Here is a 24562-nt window from a genome sequence, read left to right as displayed (position 1 = left end):
TTAGGACCCACTTCTCAACAATTGCTCGGGCAACATCGTCGGACGCTGTACCCGCGAGAGGTGTGCTTACAACGAACTTTGAGAACAAATCAGTTATGACTAGAATATGTTTTGCTTTCGAAGCTTTGGCCATTGTTACTGGTCCCAAAATATCTGCCGCTACCCTATAAAATCGAATTCCAACTTTGAACGGCTGGAGGCCGGCAACACCTTTCCGGCCCGCTGTTGTCCTTGCAGCGCAGGGAAGACACCACAACAAACGTTTTTCTAAATACAATCTCTTTGACGGCCACCAGAATCTTTGTTTTTACCCGATTGAGTGTTTTTTTGAATGCAAAGTGACCTCCACTAACGGGAGAGTCATGTAGTTGTTCTAATATCTCTTTACGGCCACTTGCTGGAACAGTCAATTGTAGAACGGGCTCCTCCGAGGAAACACTCTCGTTCTTGAACCACTTACAATATAGTATTCCGTTCTTAATTGACAGTTCATTCCATCTTCCCCATGATGCCATTATCTCTCGTCCGTATTGAGTAGCTTCATCTTTGGTTATCAGGTTTGTTCCCAAGTTCAGACAGTTTTTGTCCGCATCTACAGTTGCCCAAAGGAGAATGCAGCTGATCGCCTCATCTTGTTCTTGCATTGACCTCACCTCCGATTCACCACGAGTCCAAGTTATTAAAACTTGTTCTTCATCGTTTTCTAGCAGTTGGTCATCTACTAGATCCGCTGTTTCGTCATACTGTCCCAGATTTGTAAGCCGTAGATAATCAGTGGCCTGGAAATTGCTGTGTCTATAACCACAGCCTCGAGACAATTTCCGGTCATCTCTTCTTTTTCTCCGGGTTCCCACTCAGGACTCTCCTCTGTGCGTCTTGTGAGTCCGTCTGCGTTGGCATGTTTCGATCCAGCTCGATGGATTATTTGGAAAGTATACTCTTGTAGGAACTGACACATTTGGAACGGCATTCCTGTTGCATCATCGTCATTGTCTTGCCTGAAGAGCCATCGAAGGTTAGCATGATTGGTTCGAATGATAAACGGCAGTCCCCATATGTAGTTCTTATACCATTTCAATGCCTGTATCACTGCAAGTGCCTCGCGCTTGGTTGTGGAGTACACCATTTCTGTTTTTGTGAGGACCCTCTTTGAGTAAGCAATTGGCCGCTCCACACCATCGACAACATTAGAGATCACTGCTCCTATACCTACTTTGCTGGCATCTGTATCAATGATAAAGGGGCAATCAAAACGAGGAAACTGCATCACTGGCGCGGTAGCAAGTTCGACTCGAATTCTATCAAATGATAATTGATAGTCGGAACTCCACTCGAAGCGAGCATCTTTTTTTTATGAGATCCTTGAGTGGACCTGCAATCTGTGCAAAATCACTCACAAAGCGTCTATAGTAGTTGCAAAAGCCAACGAAAGACCAAATCTGTTTCACCGTCTTTGGAACGGAGAATCCGAATCTGACAAAAAATTGGATTCCCCGTTCCCGAATTAGTCTATCCCCCATTTTTCAGGTCAATCCGACTTCAACCTTTTGAGAAAAAACTATTTCAATTTATGTGCTAACTACATTCCTGTGATAATTACCAACATACTCAAAAATTGCCATTTTACATTCTAAACCCTTTGCAAGATCATGCAAAAATATTAACTCATACGTGCGTGACATAACAACTGATTATTCCTATTATTTCTTACTCAAACAGTCATATTTTACAGTAAAATACCTAAAAACCTTCAAATCACACTACTTCCGTTGTTAATAACTAGTGGTTGGGAGGTCGGCTCGGCCTGAATTTTGTACTCGCAAAAAGAGGACCATTAGGGCTTCCTCCCCATCATTGACCAGTTATCAAACAATAACCCTTTCTCATCCCGGGAGGGGTCGGAAAAATTTTACCCCAAGGGTATTTGGATAAATGGCCATTTTATTCACTCTAAGTCAACAAAACTCTACTTAGCTAACTCATTCTGTCTTACTTTGCATACAGTATTAAGTCATATACATTTTCAGTTGAAATGTATAGTCAAATCTACTTTGAAATCTTTCATTATCTTAAATCTGTTCTTTATCCGAGAAATTCTACGCGGATTTACAAGAAAGAACTCCGTCATAGAAGCAAAAAATATTTTCTTTCGAAAGGGGTTTTATTGAGAGTGTGTTCAGGGCTCATGGTTCTACACCGGGGTAACGCAAGAACTAAGCTTACAGGATTGCGCAGGAAAAATGATAATCCCTCCAGAGAAAATCTGGACTCTATGGCGCGACAAACATTTAGTGTTCGCGACCTACGAATGTGGTGCACAAAAAATCGTGAAAGACTGTCTTGATTGTAACGGTTAAACTCTATTTCGCTGTACTCGTGGTCCAATGCGGTTTATATTCGAAACGGAACTAAATCGGTTTTGCTGGGAGCTTGGCCTAGAACAAGAGCAGCGTCATTGCTACGAGCTATTTGAAAGTTAAGCACTTTTATCCCAAATTCACTCTGACTAAATTAATTTATAATCTTGGGGTTTTTAGTTGTCCCAAGATCGACACTGTACAGTTAATTCCATTACCTTAGATGTTGTCCACCCCAAATTTGACTGAGTGGCCTCCTGTCTAACAACCATTATCACTGGAAATTGCCCTCAGGCTGGACAAACCGAACAACTTTTTGTTACTTTACTGAATGGACCAAACAGGCTTTTATATAAATGTCCTGGCAAACCCCATGACCAGAAGAATCGAGGATGTGGAGTACGTAAACACTACGGACTTACGATTATTCGCTCGCCAGAGTCGTTTAAACATTTATGTGTACTACGGTCCTGAATGTGGGGAACAGCCTTATTACATAAAACTTACTGAAAAACATAGAGGAGTGCAAGATGGTGGGATTATCTTGAAATTTCAAGTGGTAGAGGGTGTGCAACACTGCCTCCTAACATATCGATGCGAATTGAAATCAAAGAGCGGGTAATAAATCTTTATTTTACGTAATACAGATATATACAATAAGAATTAAGTTCTTCTGGGTCTTGGCTTGCTCCCTAGCGAGCATTTTCTCCACCACCAAGGCCATTTTTTGGTCTCATTTCCGGATATCCTCCGTATTTATTCCGCCAGTAGCGGCTATCTTGGTTTTGCTGGAGCCGGTTTTGCCTTTTCTTTACTTGTTTTTCCTTTGAGTGCGGGTGCAGATGTGCCAACTTCTACATGCGAGGGCTCAAATAAAGACGAGGGAGGTGATGCGGGCACAGAAATCTCTGATCCTGACGAACTTGATTGAGTTTTTCATCTTAAGTTACGAACAATTTTTTTAGTTTGCTTTGTTCTGGCCATTTAGCTTAAGATACTTTCTTTAATATCATTGACTTATGCTTCTATTCAATTATTTACACTTTCACCGCCGCCTGTTTGTCTCATCAATCTAACCTGACAGCCTTTCATTACTCAACCTCAACCAATTCGTTATGCCCTTATCCGGTTTGTAACTTTGCTCGCTTTTGTGCATATTTGTTTTAATGAGAATTTGAGGCAACATGTGTTTGCTTTTAAGAGACTACTTAAATTTGTTCAATTTAGTTTTGGTGTTATTATCGTAATTAGATTGTCCTAATTGCGAGCTTTCCAACAAGCCTACATACACGCACTTTCGCCGCTTATAACTATACCCGCTTCAAACTCAATTTCATGTTCGCTACAACCACCACCACCAGCAGCAGCTTAGTGAGCATAAAATTGTTATGACCCCCAGGCGCACGTGCAATTTTCTTACATAGTAACATGCTATATAACATATAATTTATAACTGGGGGTCATAAAAAACACTGGGGGCTGAAACAGAATTGATCCGAAGATTCTGTTCCCTATCTACTTGTTACCAATCATAATTTCCGCAAAAGGGGGAACAAATTGATCTTTCGGCAATCCTAACCCTGTGATTTAAATTGCCAAAAGGTAATTTACATCTAGTGAGCTGATGGAAAAGATCTAAATGTTGAAAAAAGAAGGAAAAGATTAAATTCAACTTCAAAGGATACGTCGAAAACTTTTTATTAGCTTTCTTAAGACAATATCATTTTGCAGTGACAAGTTACAATTGATAAAATTGGTAAATAATTTAAACATTTCAGAAATATTGTTAACTTGAAATTTTAATAGAAGTTTATATTTATTTAGACACGTAGGCTTTGTAAACTATTCCTATAGCACTCAGCTTCATAAATTTCAGCTTCATAAATTATTATATGGAATAAATTTTGTTATTTCTTTGCGATCGGCTATAGCAGAGCTATTTTATCAAAGAACATGTTTAATTATAATGTTCCTATGGATCAATATATAATGATCTTTTTGCTTAGTGAACGCAAGGAAATAGCTATATAATGATTAAATAAAACTTCGTTTTTGAAGCAAATTGGTCAAATATTATTGCGATTATTTGAAGGAATATAACGCAGCTAAAATAATAATTCAAATAGCAATTACTTATAAGCAATTGACTATACTATTTACAGAAATCATTATCATTTATTATCATCGTCAATGAGGAAAATTAGCACCAAGTTTTCCTTGAAGATATTTACAATTAAAAAGAAAATTCCAAACAACCAAAAGGAGATAAAAAAGATCAATGTTCAATCGATGAGTCTTTTTTCACCGATATTCGGGCTCGGCCTAACATTTTCGTGAACCCAAAAGCTCTCTGAGAGGCCGAATTTTTGTTCATTTTGTCCCAATTCGCAAACTTGTAGTTTGATAATTGCAGACGACAAAAAACGAAGACTGAATAATTCAGTCGACGCTGATATGTTGATATTTCGGTTGCGTAATGTACTTTGCTGGGTCTTACGTAACTTCCCGATCCAACTGAAAGTTGTCGTGTGATTGGTCACGAAGCGCGCACGAGCAAATAGTTGTGACGCAACCATTGAAAGTAAAGGTGACGTAATGTGTTACGTCATTTTGAAAAGAAAATCGACCAATTAGACCGAATGTTGCGGTTCATTAGCCGAGAGAGATGAGAGAAAGCAAAATAACCACAAAACCGCCACCATTTTTAAGACCTCAAAGTTTGACGTCTATAGTAAGAGGGAAAAAATTCTTGATTTTGTTTTATATATCTTAAAAAATCGTTTTTTTCCCATGGCAAAGTACTGTAAATAACACAAAGTGAGTGAACGATAAAACAAGGCAAGTCGTTAAGGTTTCGAACAGTAATAGGCATGTGATCAAAAAGCAGTAATAATTGACGCATCGTGCTTTGTTATAATCGCTTGTCCTTCAAAAATCTTTTCATTTCGTTCGCTTTTAAATTGTTTTTACGTCGGTTTTTAAGGTTCGAGCAAATCTTTTTACATATTTTTTTCCTGATGTTTTTATAGTTCCCGGCTTTGTTGGACATCGTTTTGGAATCCTTTTGAATCGGCTGGTTGCTGGCGCTGAAAAGCACCCCAGCCAAAGCTTTTACTTCTTGGTCAGGTCAATGTCTGTTTCCTCGGATGTTCGTCCCATTTGATCTCAGGCACCGGGTGGTTGTAGATTCCATGACTCCGGCCAGTTCTAAAGGCCGATTTCCAGCGTTGGTCACTGAAACACAAAGTCAAGAATTACACCTGTCTGAATTTCGGTCTTTAAAAGAATTCATGTGATTGTTTAAAATTAGGTTATGTCGACTCTAAAGATTCTAATTTTCCTGGAGTCCTCGCTTTCCCATTCTAGCCCAGATCCTATTGGGGATACAACGAATTCCTCCCCCCCCCCCCCCCCCATTACCATAAGTATATTATCTGGTCACCATTATTTCGTTCACGGGGTTATAATGGGAAATACTCCTTTTCCGCACCCCTCTACCAACCGGAGGGTCGGGGTTTGGGGTGGCTAAAGTCGAAAGAACCCTTAATCGTTTTTACAGCGTATAAATCAAAAATTCAACTTATGAACTCACCTTGTGATTATGCTTCTTAATTTAACAATGTTTGAACGTAGACTCAAATGAACTATGTTAAGTTTGCTTAAATGGCTATTGTTTTGGGACCAATTTGCCACACTATTACCACAAACAATAATGTGCAACAAGGCAAAGTGTACTGAAAGGTATTTAATGGATGTGGGTCTGGCCATATTCTGAAGTTGCAAACAATGGCTTCAAAAGGTCAACAAGTTGTATTTTGTTCAATTGTTTTGTTTATTTGATAATGAGTCAGTAGTCAGATGTATAAAGCATTTAGATTTGTAACAATCCGGCCATCTTAGGAAAGTTTGCGGCACTGGATTGAATAAATTGAAAAAAGATTTATTCGAGGTATTTAAATGCTTTAATTATATTGCAGTTAAAAATTACCTAGCTGTGTGAATCAATATTTTTGTATTTTGGTTGAAGAAAGAAAATTGGGTCTTTCCCATTATAGCCCCCCCCCCCCCCCCCCCCAGAAAATTATAGCCCCCCCCAAAAAAAAAATCAAGTTATAGCATACAATTAAATTCATCATTTATGCTTACAATTGTTGGTTACAAGTTTTTGTTTTGTTCCAGTATCGAATGCTGGAATTTTCCAATCGCCGTCATTATTTCATGGAACGGGTCCAGGTTTTTTCATTAAGTTCATAGGAGCCATTTCGTATTATCTCTGTAGCAGCTGAAATGCGGTTATGAGAAGTCAACTAAAATCAATTATAATGGGCAAGCCCATGTCATCATCCGGCGGCTCGCCTACAATGATTTCTGATTTTGTGTTAAAGAAGTGGTTATGAATTTTCATCTGGGGGGGGGGGGGGGGCTAGGGGGGGGGGGGGCTATAGGTTACATGCCCACTAAGCTGGGGGGGGGGCTATGAGATAATCAAATTCTTTGACTCTTGAACATGTGGATCTTTTTGATTGTTTGTGCACCCCCCCCCCCCCCCCCAGTACCTTATGCACCCCCAGTTACAGAGCGCGTGTCAGTACCCGGACCCTAGTGTCAGAGTAAATCAGTCCTGATTCATTGATATCTAATAGTAAAACGTTAAATCAGGACTGAATCAGAGTGTACTAAGGGTAGATTCTGTACAGAAAAAAGTCATAGCCATCTTTCTTCATGATTTTTCTCTGTACATATTTTTTCCATTGTTTTTACTGATCCGAGTCAAATCATAGAAAAAACAGAGGCAAATTTTAAATTAAAATTTTCGAATACCCTAAAATTCGAAAATCATGTTTCCGAATCCGGCAAAAATGCATGCAAAAAGCTAGAAAAGCCTGTAACGACACGTTACAGTGAAAATAACAGCCAGGCAAATGCCAGCCATATGCCAGCCATATGCCAGCCATATGCCAGCCAAATGCCAGCCGAATGCCAGCCGAATACCAGTCAAATGCCAGCCAAATACCAGACTTAGACAGTTCCTGGAAACCAACCCCCCTTCCACCACAAACACCCCCCCCCACCCCCATTTTCAACTTATACATACAATATCCACGATCGTCCTCCTTATTCTGAAGTCTCTTTCCATGATCGGCGGTGTGTCCGGGGTTAAGGAAAAGGTTGGAGTAGAAGACACAGCTACAACTTCAGGCTGTTCCAAAGGTAGCCAGAGGAGGAACACGGCTGAATGAAGACCCGGGATGAAGACCTTTATCAAAACAGTTCAAAACAGGTGGTGGTGGTGGTGGTGGTGGTTGTGGTGGTGGTGGTGGTCGTGGTGGTGGTGGTGTGTGGGGGGGGGGTGTGGTGGTGGTGGTGGTGGTGTGTGGGGGGGGGTGTGGTGGTGGTGGGGGGGGGGTACTCAGAGAATTAGCGTATGCCATATTACATTAGACATGGTATCTCGTTTTTTGTGGCAATTGGAGCGCGTTTCCCCGCCTTGATAGTCATAGTAATAGTAATAAGGATGACATAGTAATAATGTCTCTAGGCCTCCAATGCCGCCGAAGCAGAAACAACGGTTTCTATTAAGCAGAAACAATGGATTATACAGAAGGGCAATTAGAGTTATAAAACTGAATCAACTGAAAATATGTCATATTACATTAGACATAGCGTATGCCTTACATAGCGTATGCCATAGCGTATGAATTAGACATAGCGTATGCCCTATATTACCGTAAATATACCATAATAGTGGCTCTAATTTTGCGGGCGGGGGGGTGGGGGTGGGGGTGGGGGTTACTATTTGGAAGACCTCAAATGTTCAAATGTTGTCTCTGATAGGTTCTCAGATTTCAACACCCAATGTGACTTCGAATTAGCACGCTGTGTTTCTCCTGTTACACTTCAATATGTTTTAAACAGACAATATGGGAAAATGATTAAATTCATGATGTTTGAATCAGCTAATCAGCCTACAACCAGCACAAGATTGGATGGATTTTTGTTTCCGGTTATCAAAAAAATCAGTGTCATAAAACCAATCCTATTCTTTGTCTGCTTACATTATAAGCAAGTTCAATTACCGTATACGTCTTAATTTCAAAACTTCGCTTCATACAATATGCTATAACACGCGTAAGTGGGGGGGGGGTGCAAATGGACGTGGGGGGGGGCAAAAACAGAAAAGATCCATTGTTTTATTTATAAACTCTTTACACTCTTTTCCCCGTTATTTTTGGGGAAAATCCTCGGCCCGGGTCAGCCTGGGTCACCTTTGTATGATTCTACTTATGATGGTTATTTTTAGTAATGATCGCATGATATTTAGCATTTCTGACAAACATAACTTATTTTTAGTATGATTGAATTAATTTCGAATTGTTTTAATACTCTGTGTCAAAAGGAACACTTTGCTCTTGTTTCGGCTTTTTTCGTTTGCTTTCAGCGACTTGGAGTACGAGGTCTTCATGCCGGGTCTTCATTCAGCAGTCTTCCTCATCTGGCCCCCTCTGGAACGGCCTGAAGTTGTAGCTATGTCTTCTACTCCAACCTTTTCTTCATCCCGGGACACACCGCCGATCAAGGAAAGAGACTTCAGAAGAAGGAGGACGATCGTGCTGTTGATAGATCAGAATGGTAGAACGAGGCCAGAATGTGAGAACGAGATCTGAATGGGAGAACGAGGTCAGAATGGAAGAACGAGGCCAGAATGGGAGTTTGAACCAGAAATTGTACAAAAACAGCTACAAAAACAGCAAAATTGTGTAAAAAACATACATTATTTAATTGCCTGATCTATTTTCACATTATCAATTCAATTCTTTCATTGTAATCCGTTTTAAACATGTTTTTTTGCCTTTTTCCTCCGTTTTTCCCGCTTTTTTCCTCTGTTTTTCCCGCTGTCCATAGGTCTAACAGAATGTTAAAGGCACTGACCAGGAAAAAATCAGACTCTGATTTTCATGCTGTACAGAATTTTTTCAGATTTCAAAAAATTTTTCTCTGAATTTTACTCTGGTCATGGTAAAAAGTGACATGATCAGAAACATGTCATAGTAAAATCGCAGAATGGAAAGTCTCTGATTCAGCGCTGATTTTTACTGAGACTATGATCCGGGTACATAGTAAATAAGGCACGTGCGTCTGGGGGTTGCAAATAATATGCACTATCCCCCCTCTCACTCCCTCCCTCCCTCCGTACGCTAATGGGGGGGGGGGGGGGGGTGCATTGGGAAATGGGAATGGCCGCATTTTTTACGGCACTCTGCACCCACCCCCCCCCTTTCACTAATATGTGAGCATACACCTAATAAGCTTTTTTCTTGGGGGAGGGGGGGGGGGGTCCTTTATTATTATTATTATTAGCAGCCACCTACGTGAACAAATTACTACAAAAAGAACAAAAAATTATTGCGACGGACATGACGTAAAAATGACCGCAAAACTGTGATTTAGAATAGCCATTTATGGTAACTTTTCTATTCATGGTCACAAATTATTAAATGTCGACATAATGTCCTCATTCGTTGGCTGCCTATTGAGCTAAAAATAGTTAAACTTCTCTTTACTATCAACTTGTGCTCTTAATTTAGCGTTTTTAGCGGAAAATCTCGCATTAAAAAAGTTTAAAAAAAATACCCACACAACAGGAAAATCATGTTTTTATGAAACAATTTATGTAAAAAAACGAATTTAAGTTAAATAAATTAAAATAGTTAAAGACTAACCTTTTTTGAGCGGCACGTGCCTTGTAATAACCAAAAACAACCGAATGAAAGCAGTTGCTAAAAAACAAACTAGAATCAACAAAAGCAAATATCACACTGGTTATTGATAAAAACCAAAGCAAGATTTTATCAACGCACGTGTTCTTTTACGCATTCATGAATCTTATAAGTTTGAACACGCGCAAATGTCTTAAAAATTTATCCAATTTGATTAAATAAAAACAGAATTGTATTGTACAAGCAATGTATGCTTTTTAAAGCGGCGGATTATTTTTTTTATTTAAGTAACAAAAATTTTTCTACAGCGTTTAAGCATATATCGCACGCGTATACTCGATCGCAAGTGTTCTCATCCAGCTGTGGTCATAAATTTTGTTCACATTAAAACTGGGACTTTATATTCCCATTACGTACGATAGTATACAGAAAGATTAAATTTATTACGCATCGCATTAATAATTTCGTTCATTGGGAAACAAAAGACGTCATCGGACCAGATGTTTTTTCGTGAATAGATTCTATTTTATCTGTGACGAATTTTCACAGTAAGTGCGTTGAACAATTGAAGGAAACGTACATTTTGGATGAGAAAAAAATACTAAGCTGAACACTTAAATTCAGTATATAACCTAAAGGTTAAGCTTACTTGTAGCAAAGTAAAACATCGCCAATTTCATGTCTGACATAAATGATATACTACAATTCAAATTAATTCTTTGTGTAAATTTCGAATCATGCTTTTTTAAACATCAATTTCTGTTTTCAACCTAAATGTAAAAAATAACTTTTATGTTAGCTCGCTTTTTTGTTTGTTTGTGAGTGTTTTGGCGAGGGGAGGGGGTCGATGGGGGTTACGATTCATATTATTCTTATAATTCTTCACACCCGTTATCATATCATAACAATGGTAATGATATTGAGATATATTTACAGTGTATGAGTGTGGGCGGGCGTTCGTGTACGCGTGCTTTTTTTTTTGGGGGGGGGGGGTTACAATTGACGTGAACAAACTCGTTCTTCGTCTCGATTGCTTTAATAGTAGTTTAACTGCTCCATTCTTCTTTTTTTGGCATTAATGATTTTGCAAAAATGATATCATGTTAAAAAGGGTGGAATTTGACAAAGAAGTAAAATTTGTTCACGCTTTTGGCACGTCAGAGCAGCACATCATGTGCCTTTTTAACTTCAAATGCTAGACTAGTAATAAAAAAAGTAAATGGCAGAAAGCTCGTTGAACGCCAGAAGTAAAATATAATTATAATTGATCAACTGCACAAAACTATCAAACAAAATTTATACGACAAATAAAAAATCACAGAAAATTGTTATGTACTATGTGATTTTTTTAATTGATAAATGCTGACGTACAAAACTTTACAGAAAACTGAGAATAAGTAATTTTAATTGCAAATGCAAACCAAAATTTGAAACATTTATTACAGCGTTTTATTCATGATTACCCGAAAATTGTCAACTCAAAATGTTTTAATTTTTTGTATGCGAGAAACACAAAAATTCTGGCGCACAACTATATATAATCAAAAATAGTCATAAATGCCGTCGAATGCAAATTAGAAAGCTCTCGAATGACTGTATTGTGTTATTTAAATGACTGGCAAAAATATTATTATCCTTATAAAATTCAATACAGACTATTCTGTCACTTGACTACACTCCCATCAAACACCAAAGATATGAGAAATTAAAGTATGAAAAGATTTATTAGTGCGCATTCAAAGAGTCTAAAAATAGATTTAAAATCAGGACTTCATAAATTCTCGCTAAAATCACGTGACGTTTTAAGATTTTGATGCGCTCATAGCCATGAGATCCTCTTTTAGAGGTTGAGTGCTGTTTTAAGTTATTTTCCGGACCCCATTTAGTGGGGCAGGGGACTATCTGCTCAACTGGGTTCCTTTTTTGATCACTTTAAGACTGGGTTCCTTTTTTAATTGTGGGCCATCGATATATTTGACGTCGAAAGAGATGAGTGATAACATTAAAAAAACCGCCGAGTGCAGAATACGTTATTTTGAGAAAAGTATTTTTAAAGTTTCGTCTTTTCAGAGGCGTTATCAAAATTTAATTTTTTTGAAAGTTCCTATTTCTGTCGCTTTGGTTCACTTTTTCAGAAATCTTTGTTAAATTTGTGCTTTTGTTAAAATTGTGTAAAATTGTGCTTAAAGATACTTCGAAATTGTTAACTTTTTTTATTGGTGTTACCTTCAAGGATAAGGGAGTGTCGATGATCTGATAATCTGACTTTGGTGGAAATTCAGATCTTCTGCTTAATCAACCAAATACGCAATCTTAGCCCATTTTTCTGAAATTGGAGATACAGTACTGCTGATAGACATTTTGTCAATTTAATTGAATGCTATTTTTTACTTGCTCTTCTTAACAGTATAGTCCTAAATTGATGCTTTGCCCAATTTTCGTCAACTTAAATCGATATTTATTGATACTTTTCTCTATTTCGGCTGGAAATTTTTTCTGTCCGCTTTAATCTTATTGATCGATTGTACTGCTTGCCAGGTCTATCATCTTGAGGTCGTTCCCTGCAATTGTATTTCAGTACCTCCCAGATCTGGTGAAGCTTTCTACGACTTTTTGATGTCAAAGAGAAGCCAAATTGAGGCAATCTTGTAGTAATGCTTCAGTGTTAAAAAAATTAAGTAATTTTAAAGCGGTGAACTCATCGACAGCTCTTTTAAAGAACATTGAAAAACTTATATTTTGTCAAAATTTTTGGCTTAGAGATAGTTTCATATTGTGTGCACAAGGTTGAATTCCGTTTCCACTATTTTGTTCCTTTCTCTCGAGTGATTCAAAGCAGAATCAAAAGTTCTAATGCTCAGTACAAGCTATTAATCAAACCAGTCAGGAATTAGCTCATGTTCTTTTTTACTTTTATGACAAGTATTGATAAATTGCATCTCAAAATTCCGGTTTTCGGTGTTCTGCCTGTATGTTTTTGGTATTTTATTGTCGTGTCACTCAGTTTTAAAAATGACAGGTCCAATAGATTTCAAAAAGTAGACCTAGCTTAAATTACACATTTTTGGAAATGCGAACCTATTCCATTTCTCGCTGTCACACTTTTTCTGTACAAGTTAAGCGTACAACTTTTGCGCAAATTTCCTGTGTTTTTTTGTCTTGTCACTAAGCCTTACTAATTACAGTCACAATAACATTCTGATGAGTTAAAGGTAATTATATGTAAGTTTTCATTTAAAATGATGACAGTTTTGTCTTAAAAGGCCTCAGGCCTCTCTCTCGATATTTTTTGGAAAATTTGTGCTTTTTTTCATTCGTGCCTGCTTATAAACCATTCTCGTTAATGTTGGATCAATATGTCTTTTATTGAAATAACAACTAAGATTTTTCAAAATCTCAGTGTCATTTTTATGGGCTTTTAAATTTAATTTACTGAGGAAATAACCAAACTACTAACAAAATGAAAAACAAATTTTCGTCACTAAACTTTTCAGTCTTAAAATTAAGGTTTCACCAACACTCTAATGCTAAAAAATGGTTTTATTTAATCTTAGACAACATTGGTCGTTGCCAATCCAGAGATTTTTTCCGAAAAAAAATCGTTTTTATTGATTTGTGAAAACATTAAACAAATCTTGTCTGACCGCTACCAACATCTAAAAGTGGGACTGATTTTTTGTGTAGTCGTTTGCTCTTTTAATTTCGGTTGTTTTTTTCGGAAACACTAATTTTAAATAAATTTTGTTCATCTTTCTTCTTTTCCTTAGCATTGGTTCTGAGCAAAAAGTGTGTTTGCCTTTTTGACGATTTTTAGCTCTTATTTCCTCTACGCAGAATTTTTTGTCACAACATTATTACTAATACTTTTTGAACACAGGTGCAATCTCATCTTTCCATCGTGTCTCTACTGTTGGAGCTAAGGTTAATGTTAAGCAGAATAATTAGTGGGCATATTAGATATTATAATAAAACAGAAGATTATAAGCAAAATTCAATGCATCTTTCGTATGAACGTGAAATCACTTTATTAAATATTTGTTAACATATTAAGCGTATAGTAATACTAGTACGCGAAAAACAATGCGCGAATTGAAACGCAAATTTGAAATACTCAACTGTTCCTAAATTATCATTTCGGTGTTATCAAATTCCTTTCTGATTATCAAATGGGGGCAAGTGATACCGAAATGAGGTTAATAGAATAAAAATGTTTTAATAAAAATGAACTTTGAATTAAAATTTTTTAATTGTTATGAAAAACACTAAAAAAATCCTGATTGTTTCAACTTATTTTTTTTGATAATCTGCGTACAACAATTTCTTTATCAGAAAAACTGAACGATTGGATATTTTGACTAATTGAAAATCAAGTATTGAAACGGTAACCTATATTATAAATAAAGATTTGGATCACTAAAGCAAACAAAAAAAACGTAATATACAGCAGAATTTGAAACCACAGAGGCGAACTTAGTCGATGATGTGTAGTTTTCTTCGTCTTCTTCGTCTTAATTTGAAGAGCTGTTATATCTACTTTTTTATTATATTGGTGTATACATTTTCATTCGTTTTGCTGAATATCAAGAGATGTTTTTCTAGTATTCTATAATCAGTAAATTTGACTTATTTATTAGATTTGAAATCAAAACCAATCAAGATTACAATAGTCGCTGTGTTTTTTTGTAAGGCTTGCTCACGTTTTCGTTTAAGATTTAGAGGTAAATGAGAAGTCAAATGGTAGTGGTGATTTAAATCGCTTCGAAGTCAAAGTTGGGAGAGTGGATAACCAATAATTGAAACTTGGAAAATATTCAAACGACAGTTAAATGTAATTTATTTAAAGAATTTTACCTCTTCTGCTTCTATTATAATAGAAATTTTGAAATTTGTCGGCATTAATTGATTTTTGTGTTGTTGTTTTCGAAACCAATGCCAGTAAGAACTGGTCCTGCTGTCGGACTAAAAATCTAAAGAGCCAAAAAAACCCTTAGAATCGGAAGGGTAGATTGCTTCTTTTTGATAGATTGCTTTCTCATTAAAGGATGACTCTAACGTCTCTCACAAAATTTTGAACCGTTGATTATTTGTTGTGCCTCACGTTGTCTTATCTGTTTGTGTAAAGGTCACAAAGGTTGTCAATGAGACCCACTCGAGCCTAAATAAAGCTTATATTCGCATTAGTAAAATGTCGCAATAGCTTTCTCTTGAAGCAATATTGAATCTATTCAATGGTTTTTTCCACATCTAATGGCTTTGATAACTATTTCAATTTTTTTCATTATACCTTAATGTTTTTTTTTGAGCAGTGCCAAAATTTGTAATTTTTATTGTTGTCCTGTCGCTCGGTCTCATGAATGAAGTATCTTCAAAGCCCCTAAAATAATTATAAATGATTTTTTACTGTCTTTATTGTGCTTAATAATTCAACCATTTTTGTTCAATAGCTTTTGCTCCATTTTTGGAGTTCTTTTATTTTGTTTGTTAGTATTAAAAACATATCTCATCATTTTCTCAGCTAGACTTATATCAGTCTATTTGGCGTCTAAAGTGCTGAATTTTGAACACTCATTAAGCAATGAATGCCTCCGGCATTACTAAGTTTGTCACAATATAGCTAATAAGAATCCTTTTAAGATGTATTTTTACTATCATCAATTGTTGTTGTTCTTCTATTAAGGGCAACCAGTAAATACTTAGTAGGCTCTGTTATTCGAATTGCGCTTCAGGACTTGTCCTGCTTTGTTCTTAAAATTTTCATTCAGTTTTGATCTGATACCTGATTACGCGTCAAGCAGTTATAGAATGACTATTTGGCAACTTCTTTTGCTGGACATGTAAATTTGTGCGCTGACATTTAGGGCTTGCTAAATCATGTGTGTTTTGATAAAAAAATTTGATGAGAAACGGTATTAAAATTGCTTTAATTTTTTGAAACAAACGTTTTGATGAGTTCAATTTTTGTCAAAATGTATCTTAATAAATTTGAAGAGGATTATTTTGCGGGATATGACACAAAAGGAATGAAGGTACTAATTGATATAAACCATTAAGCAAAAGATTACAATAAATTAAACCATAAAAAATTGGTAATATACGTTATTATGCTTTTGTCTCAAAATCCAGAAATTAGCGCAATATTAATTAAAACTTTTGGCAAGTGTAATGGCTCATACTGCCTAACAGTTTCAAAAATTCAGCAATAACAAATGACAACAGCTTAAAATATTTTGTCAGTAGTATTTCAATTTATGGAATCAATTTCAGTCAAAAAATACTTTACGTTTAGCGATTTTCCGGAAAACTACAGATTTAAGTACAGAAACGTACAGATAGTTTCGGACGTATTTCATCCACAAATTCTCGAAACAAAAGTAAAATTTATCTGAATTTTCTGACATTGCATTTTTTTTTAAAAATGGCATTCATGGAGGTAAGAAGCAAACTCAGCGCAACATTTGGAGATTATATTGAAAAATTAATAAAATAATTAAATGCATATAAATTTTTGCAATTTTCAACGAACGAAAATTTTGAACAAAATTTTACCAATTCAACAACTTGCCTTTTCTTGCAATAATCTTTTTACCTAGAACAAATATTGGGCAGTTAGTTTGGCTTGACCGAAACAGTAGAATCTGTGTTGAAACATTTTGACGGTAAGATCAAGTTAAACAATTGGCTTGCGAGCAATTGAAAAACCTAAAAAAACAACCGAACTACACTCCATAATTGCTAAATTATTTTTGTCACAATTTTCCACAAACAAAATGATCGATTTTTTTGAAACGCAGAACTGTTTAATAACAGGTTTTCAACTGTAGAAAACACCAAAAAGCAAGCCTTAGATGGTAGTTTTGTTTTTTATCATTTAATTAAAATTCTGCCAAAAAAAATAGAGAGTTTTGAAATTGTTTCCAACAAAAGATTCACTAAAGAAATTCGGAATCTTGCTAAAATCAAACATGATGACTGTTATTTGTAAAAAAAAACGTATTTTTCAAATAATTTATCGCAATTTCAGCAAAAATTTTTTCGAGATAAATTTTGTTCAAAATCATATGCTAGACTGAGATAACTTTTAATGAAATACTTTAATGAAAACATATAGTCGTCTTAAACTAATTTGTATTTAGCCGATCAAATTTCAACAAACTTAAGTGAAGATGTTCACATTAAAACTGTACAAATTAATTGAAAACAACTAAACAAATGTGTTCTGTTTGATTTTTGTTTTTCATTTGCATCTCATTTCGTCAAAAACTGCATTGAAGGAAAAAAAGACAATTAGATTTTTTTTGTAAACATTAAAAAGTTCCAGCAAAACAGTGATCTGTTTCTAATTTGGCGTCAAGATATTCAGAACTGTCAAAATTAGCACAAAATGTGTCTTATTTTCAATTAACCGAATTAAACAAATTTTTTTGAGCCATTTATGAATGATTCAAAGTTTTTTCAATGATAATAGTAGAATATTTTCGCAAAGAAAGACAAATAAACAAATAAAAAATGTTTTGGAAGAAACAAACAGTAAACTTTTTCAAACTCTTGCCTAATTGCGTTAATTTTTGTATGACAACCCCTCACGCTTTTTATTACCACTGGTTTTTGTTACCAATGATTATTTTTTTCGTGATTTTTCAGTACCAATGAAATGCATTATGGAGCAATTCTTAACAAAATTTTCGCACTCAATGTTTCGAAAACATTTTTCCTCTGACACTCTATTCCAAGATTAGAGCACGTTCCAAAAAACTCAAAATAGAATCTCATGCGGTAAAGTATCTTAGACCTGTTTTGGTTAGAAAGTTTTAAGGCCAATTGTCGCACGTTTTGATTGCTGTGGATGTCAGATTTCGGTGTTTGGCCAAAATCTCATCAAGTTACATCTGAACTTGAATAGTTTGTTTGATCGGATTTTGCATCATTTGGCCGAAACGTTGAATTCAAATACATTCATCAACTAAAATATACTTTGGAAGAAAATTCAAGAAAATTTTCCTTCTGAAATTTAAGATTCTTAAATATTTTTAAAAGCATGAAATTTTTTGTAAATCCAAAAAAAATTAGCCTGGGATGTAGTATTGAATTTGCGTAAATGAGGAAAAAATCGCAAATAAACTCTGCCAGCTGTTGCAATTGTTCATCAGAAACTAATTATTTTCACGTACTTTGTCAATAGGGTCAAAGCCCTCTTTTAGAGGACACTTAAAATTGAAAAAATACTTGATGCCATTAATTGGCCATTATCATAACTTATTTTTAAGAATTTTCTGTTTCAGCTTTACAAAGTGGCAAAAAACGCTGAAGATGTACACTTAGTCAATTCTAGAGGTATTACGTTGCAGTGTGGGTAATGGCAGGACAAGCAAATTTTTTAATTGAAAGATTAATATGATCAAATGACATTCTTGAGTGTAATTCACATGCATAACTAATAATTTAAATTTTTTATCATGAAAGGATATTCACTTATTTAGAAAACTTAATTTGCACTCAAATGAGGCTTATTCTAGGCATATAATCTGAACTGTGATGTTAGATGAACTTTGTCTTGAAACGTTTCAAAACTTTTTCCCGCTTTAATATAATCCCGCTGTGCGATAATTCTAATGCGTTTGCACGGGTGAACTTTCAACAACAAAAAATAATTTGTCAATGTAATTTTGCTAAAGCAGAGGCTGGGTCGAACTATGATCGAATAGTCAATGATATGATGTTAGTTTCAACAGATTTTGAGTTGTCGAAGTTTTGTTTTAAAATAAAATTTTCAGAGGGGTTGCTGCAAAAATACATTAGAAAACTTCATTTTGAAAATATACCGGTAACAAATTTCGTGAGTAAATTTATTCACTTTTGTAACCACATTTCGCCTTTCCTATCTTAATATATCGTACGTGTAAAACGTACTCACAAACTTTGAGGTTGAAAAGTTAGTGCCCTAATGGCAAATTCTGTCAGTGTTTTCAACTCATAAATTTGAAGATGAAAAATGGAATCTACTATTTGCTGCAGAAAACTTTTTGTGGAAACGAATTCCGCCAAATTGGAGTAATTAGATTTCACTTAATTTGAGAGCGCATATTGCGTTTTTAAGCAAATATCACTTTTAAAAGGAGTCAAAATCGCTTTAAGTGAACTGGCTGGAAATAAAACTATATTTCACAAATGAGCATAGAACTCAATTCACTGATAAGGGAAACATAATCCAAAAAACGTCAAAACATGAAAGAGAACAAACAAGGAAATTTTTTTCGATTTTAGTTTATATAGTTGCCGTGTAGAAACTACTTTTACATTATTTAAGCGCTTTCCAGTGTTCATTGGGCGTCAAAAACGAGAGGAAGTGCCAGCCACATTTTTTTAAACTGTTTTTTGGTACTGGTAGCCGCTCGTAATATTTTTGTACCATAATCTTTTTTCACAAAGTAAACTAAATTTTTAATTTATTTCATGCAATTCCAGCTTTCAGAAAATATCCTTTTCTTTAATTCTTGGGTAAGTTGTATTAGTTTTGGTTTAAGGGAGCCATTATTTGTTAGAAAAGTTTAAGGATATGCAGAGAAAATGAAATTCAAATTTTGGCACTTGAGAAGATCATAGACTTTATCAATAATAACTGTTCTCTCACTTAAAAATGTTGATTTTTTCTTACTTTTTTTAGCATGTTTGGTTTGAATATGTAATTATTCAATTGACTATACCAATGAAAACACTTACCATAAGACTTGCAGAAAATGAAAAATTCAATTTTTGCCGCAAATATCAGAAAACTATACTGGTATAAACGCAAAAAGAATTAATGGAGCCTGGATTTTCAACTTACGTGTTTTACAAAGATGGTAAATATAGAAACTAAAAAAGGGGAAGCTAAAACGTTATTAGTTATCGTTTGAAATTCAGCAGAAAGAAACCAAATACATACCATATACAAGCTAAGCCGCGATTTAAACTGTAATTTTTTCCTTTTATTCTCGCGTTTTTCAACTGTAAAATGGTTTTCGAATGCACAGTATGGTATCCCCGCACGTTTTTGTTACTCTAAGCGAACGTTTAAATGAATGGTGCTAAGGAAAAATTACTATACTCTGTGTATATAAATATAGAGTAAAGGAACAGAAATTTTAGAAGCACACTTGTTGCGGTTTTATGAAGGCCCGCATTTTCGTTGCTAAGCGCCCCCTATAACGGGACATTTTGCCTCATTAAAAGCGGGGGAAAGAACAGAAACGGCGTGAAAGGAAAAATAAATAAGATTGAGGAGCGGTTTTAAGAAAAAATGGTCCAAACGCGCGTTTAAAGTAACTAAAAAAAGAATTACTTGACAAAAAGCAATAAATATGAGTCAATGTACAAGCGAAGTACAAGTATTTTAAATAAAGTATACAAAATCGAAATAAAAAGCCTGTTTGAATTAGCGTAATTGTGCATACATAATTGAACCCTAAGGGGGGTATATATCTTTAAAAACAACAAATAACAACAACAACAAGCGCAGAGGCTGGGGGTAAAATTTCATAGTGGGAACAAAGGATATTGGAGGTGTTATAAGCAACAGGGGTTCATTTTTAATTCTATGTGAGAGAATTTTTTTGAGGGGGGAGTGGGGAGGGGGGCGCACAGATAAATAGAACTTCCCTTTGCTTTAGACTCGCTGTTTCCTCAAACGGGTTTGTTTTTGTTTGTTTGCTGGCCAAATTAGCCCGATTCCCCCGCATTGAGGGAACCATTATGGTGTATTATTACAATTAAATGTGCAAAAAGCCCCGTTTTTAGAATACCCTTCAAACAAAAGCCTGAAAGCTCACTATGTGTATATTTTAAAAGGCTTTGTTTTCACATCTTTCGCTTCGTTTTCTAAAATACATTGTTATTCATATTCACCAAAAATTGCGTGAAACCACACGTGAAATTTCTTACATATTTCACATTTTTTCAGTGAAAATATTTCATTTGCTTGTAAATATACACAAATAAGGTTGAAGTTTTAATATGTTGATTTAATTCATCATATTTCACTACAAAATTGACCTTTTACAGGGAGCTGCTTAGAATTTTAGTAAAATACTTTTTAGGATAGTAAGCGAAATCTTTTCATAGCGACATAAGATAAGAAATATTTCGGATTAGCTAATGAAGTACTGAGATTGAATTAGTGGCTATCTTTGGAGACTAAAATAATCTTTGCAGTGAACAAAAGAATAAATATTTCGCGTGCTGAAAATGTGATGACTTAAGAAACACTTACGACATTTATGACATTAAAGAAAATTTAGAAAAACCGACTTCAAGGAAAACAAAAACGGATTTAGTTTACAACACAGATTTACGTTTCATTTTTAGCTTCAAGTCTAGATTAACAAAATTAAGCTATTCGATCATTTTTTCTTCAAAGTATGCAATATACTGTCAATAAAATCTGTAATGATTGCTCGACAGTCAGTTTCAGGAATTGCCAAAATTTTTGAAAACAGGCGAGAAAACTAGAAGGAAGGGGGCATACGGAACGAACTTTAATAATAAACAGTTTTTTAAACTCGACTTTTGATCATCAACTACTATCTTAATTTAATACAGATTGCAATTTCATTTTTAGTTGCGAAAACAATCTAATTTATTTCAAGGATATTTATACAAAAGCAAATAATGAGAAATAAACAAAATGGTCTTACCTTCCAGCACTTTTTGCTATCATCAGTCGCGCTTCTAAGAGAAAAGGTCAATCTCAAAAACAAAATTGGTAAAACATTAATTTTTTTGTTTCAATTTTAGCAATAATGCTTCTGAAAAACAGTCCAAGTCCAAAGTCAGACATAAATTGGTAAAAATGTGTGTTTTTTTCGCATCGGAGTGGCGTATTATTTGGCTAAAATGAAATTTAAATTTGACTTGTAGCGAGGCTTTCTTACATCCACAACCTCGATTCTTAGTGAGGAGAGAATTCGCAGTGAATTCATTAATGAGGCTCAGGGGGAAAGCTGATTGACTGTGTACTTCCGAATTAATTTCATTGTTGTCCAATATGAAAAGAACAAAAACTGTAAACAATTTCCTTTCATGCCCCAATATTTTATTCTAATTGACATTCGCCCACTAAGGATATGTAAAAGCGCAACATCACATTTGCAAAAAGTTCAAACGGAAGATTAAATTATCTAAATTCAGTCTTTGTGTGGTGCTAATTTTCAGCCTTCTCGTAATTTTGTGGCTATTTTCTTCAAATACCCAAATACCCGTTATTTCATACAAAATGACTAGGATTTAGCGACTAAACATTTCAGAATAAATGATTTCCTGGTTCAAAAAATGTGTTCAAGTACGTGCGGTGTTGTTAAATGTTGGCGTTATTAATTGGTTAAGTTGCTATTCCAACTCTTAAACAAACAGATTGTTAACTCAGTTTTTTTTTTTCAATTATAAATTAAATTTCACTTAAAGGATCTTATCATACCTTAATCCGAGAATTTTAATTGTTTTATAACAGTACTTGGCAAAATTTTGTGTCAACTTTTTACAATAAACCTCGATGAAAAGATCGTATTTCTTATTCCGTGACATAGAATGTTTCCACCTTCGTATTTGGCAGCATATACGTCATCTATTGTCGCACTAGGAAGGCTGTCAGTGAAACAATAGCTTTAGTTTAATTTTTTTGTCTTAAATTTCTGAAATTAGTGAATTTTCCTCATCCAGAAGTTAAAAATTAGAAGACGCAAGAATTACGGGTTGTAAATTTTCATTCGTATCAATTGTATTCAAAGGCATTTTCCCTCTTTTTGTTATTTTCTGTTAACGCGAGGAAAAACGATTTGATTTACTGTGTTGATACAGCAATTTCTTAAAGTTTCTCAAAGCATTTTGTCGAATATGTTATTGACTGCGCTCCATCAGTTCGCCTTTTTTGTCTTCTAGTTCGACAAATTTTTAAAACTGAACCAAAACTGAGTGGAGCTGCTTAAAAGAGGTCTAATTAAAGCACAAAAAGTCCGAATAAATCTTTTCTGATTTGTCTCCTTATGTAAAAAAAAAGACAGCGAACAACTTTGATACACCTCCTGTAGAAAAAACTATTTCTTAAAAACAAAAAATCAGGATAGCAGATTTAATTCAGGTGTATTCAAAGCTGGGATGCAATCACTCGCTCTAAATTTTTCACTTCCAAATTTCAAAAACTCTTCAAAGTACAGTAAATGATTACAAGTGAGAGGAAAAGAACAGATTTATTTTGAAAACTTTTGTACAATTTTTCACTACCTGACCCGTTTTTTGACAACAATTACAATTAAAAAGAAAGCTATAGCTGGAGACATGCACAATCTTGATTTTGCTGAAGAACAAGAAATCCAGCAAGCACTGAAAAAAGTTGGAAACCAGCCTTTGAATTTGGCATTTAACTCTTCGTCGCATTATTTGACAGTTGCAGCGCAGACGCTCAACTTTTACGAAAGGGTTAAGATGCTCAGGAGTTCAAATTTGGAAAATGCGTCCGTGTATTCTTCCCATTTGTTCCTAGAGCAAATATTTGATGTTATCTTCCAGCCTAAATTTGTAAATTTTATAAAGCTACAATCAATAGCAATAGCATTGAAGAAGTTTGCAAAATGTCATCAAAAAATTAACAGCTGCCGACACTTTCAATAATTACTAAATGTCAAACTAATAAATTTAATTTTTTATTGATAAAAGTTGAAACTCTTGACTATTTTCCTGAATTCTTGTTAAAACCAATCCAAAAACGATCGATTTCCACTAAGATATGAGAACTATAGTAACCTTCTTGATGGACAGCCTCATTGAAAGGCTACGCTAATGTCAAAATCGGAAATTTAAGGCTAACATGTAGCCAGGAATCCGCCTTCGGTAGGACTGACTCTCCATCAACCCTCAACATTGACTTCAAACACTCGTCAGCACTAAGAACAAAGAATCAAGAAAAAATACAGAAAAACTTAAAAAAATTGAAAAACAAGAAAAGGAGATTGGAGAAAAGGACTTCTTTTCTGATGCCATCAAATAAAAATTTTGTGATAATTTTTTGTTCTTCTTTCGATTGTGTGTGCATTCAAATGTGGCAAAGTGTTATCGGATTAGCTGGTGTTGAGTTTTTAAGTATAGATTTCTAGGATTTAAGACCACCGGATGTCTTTAGATTCTCGTAAGACGAATTTTTATCTGGTAAGATTCTGTCGGCGAAAATTTAAGACGATGCATCTTCTTGTAAGAATTTGTCGGAGTCTTCTAAGACCTTACAAATAAACTCTTCGGAGTTGTTTTCGTCATTCATTGTAGAATTTTGTAGAAGTTGCTTGTATCTGCTTAGTGTTGATTAACAATAACAACTGACTGAGAAGATGACTACTTGTTGTTAATTAAAAAATCGACTCGTGTTGTTGCAATTTTCATCAAAAGTGACGTGGTCAAGAAGATGTTTTGTGACATTGGGCAGTTAATATGTCCCGAGAATGAAGAGTAAGAACACTGTTTTTTTCT

The 24562-nt window shown here is 35.0% G+C and overlaps 1 protein-coding gene across 1 annotated transcript in view; it reads right to left on the bottom strand.

The window, feature by feature from the left end:
* LOC142344358 (NACHT domain- and WD repeat-containing protein 1-like) overlaps positions 1-24562 on the bottom strand; it is a 309470-nt gene that overhangs the window by 64747 nt on the left and 220161 nt on the right. The gene's annotated exons all lie outside the window — the stretch shown is intronic.

This window comes from Convolutriloba macropyga, chromosome 8 (genome assembly GCF_964194025.1).
Source record: "Convolutriloba macropyga chromosome 8, txConMacr16.3, whole genome shotgun sequence".
Classification (NCBI taxonomy): Eukaryota; Metazoa; Xenacoelomorpha; order Acoela; family Convolutidae; genus Convolutriloba; species Convolutriloba macropyga.
Note: the sequence above shows the minus strand (reverse complement) of the source record. Positions and strands in the feature narration are given on the sequence as shown.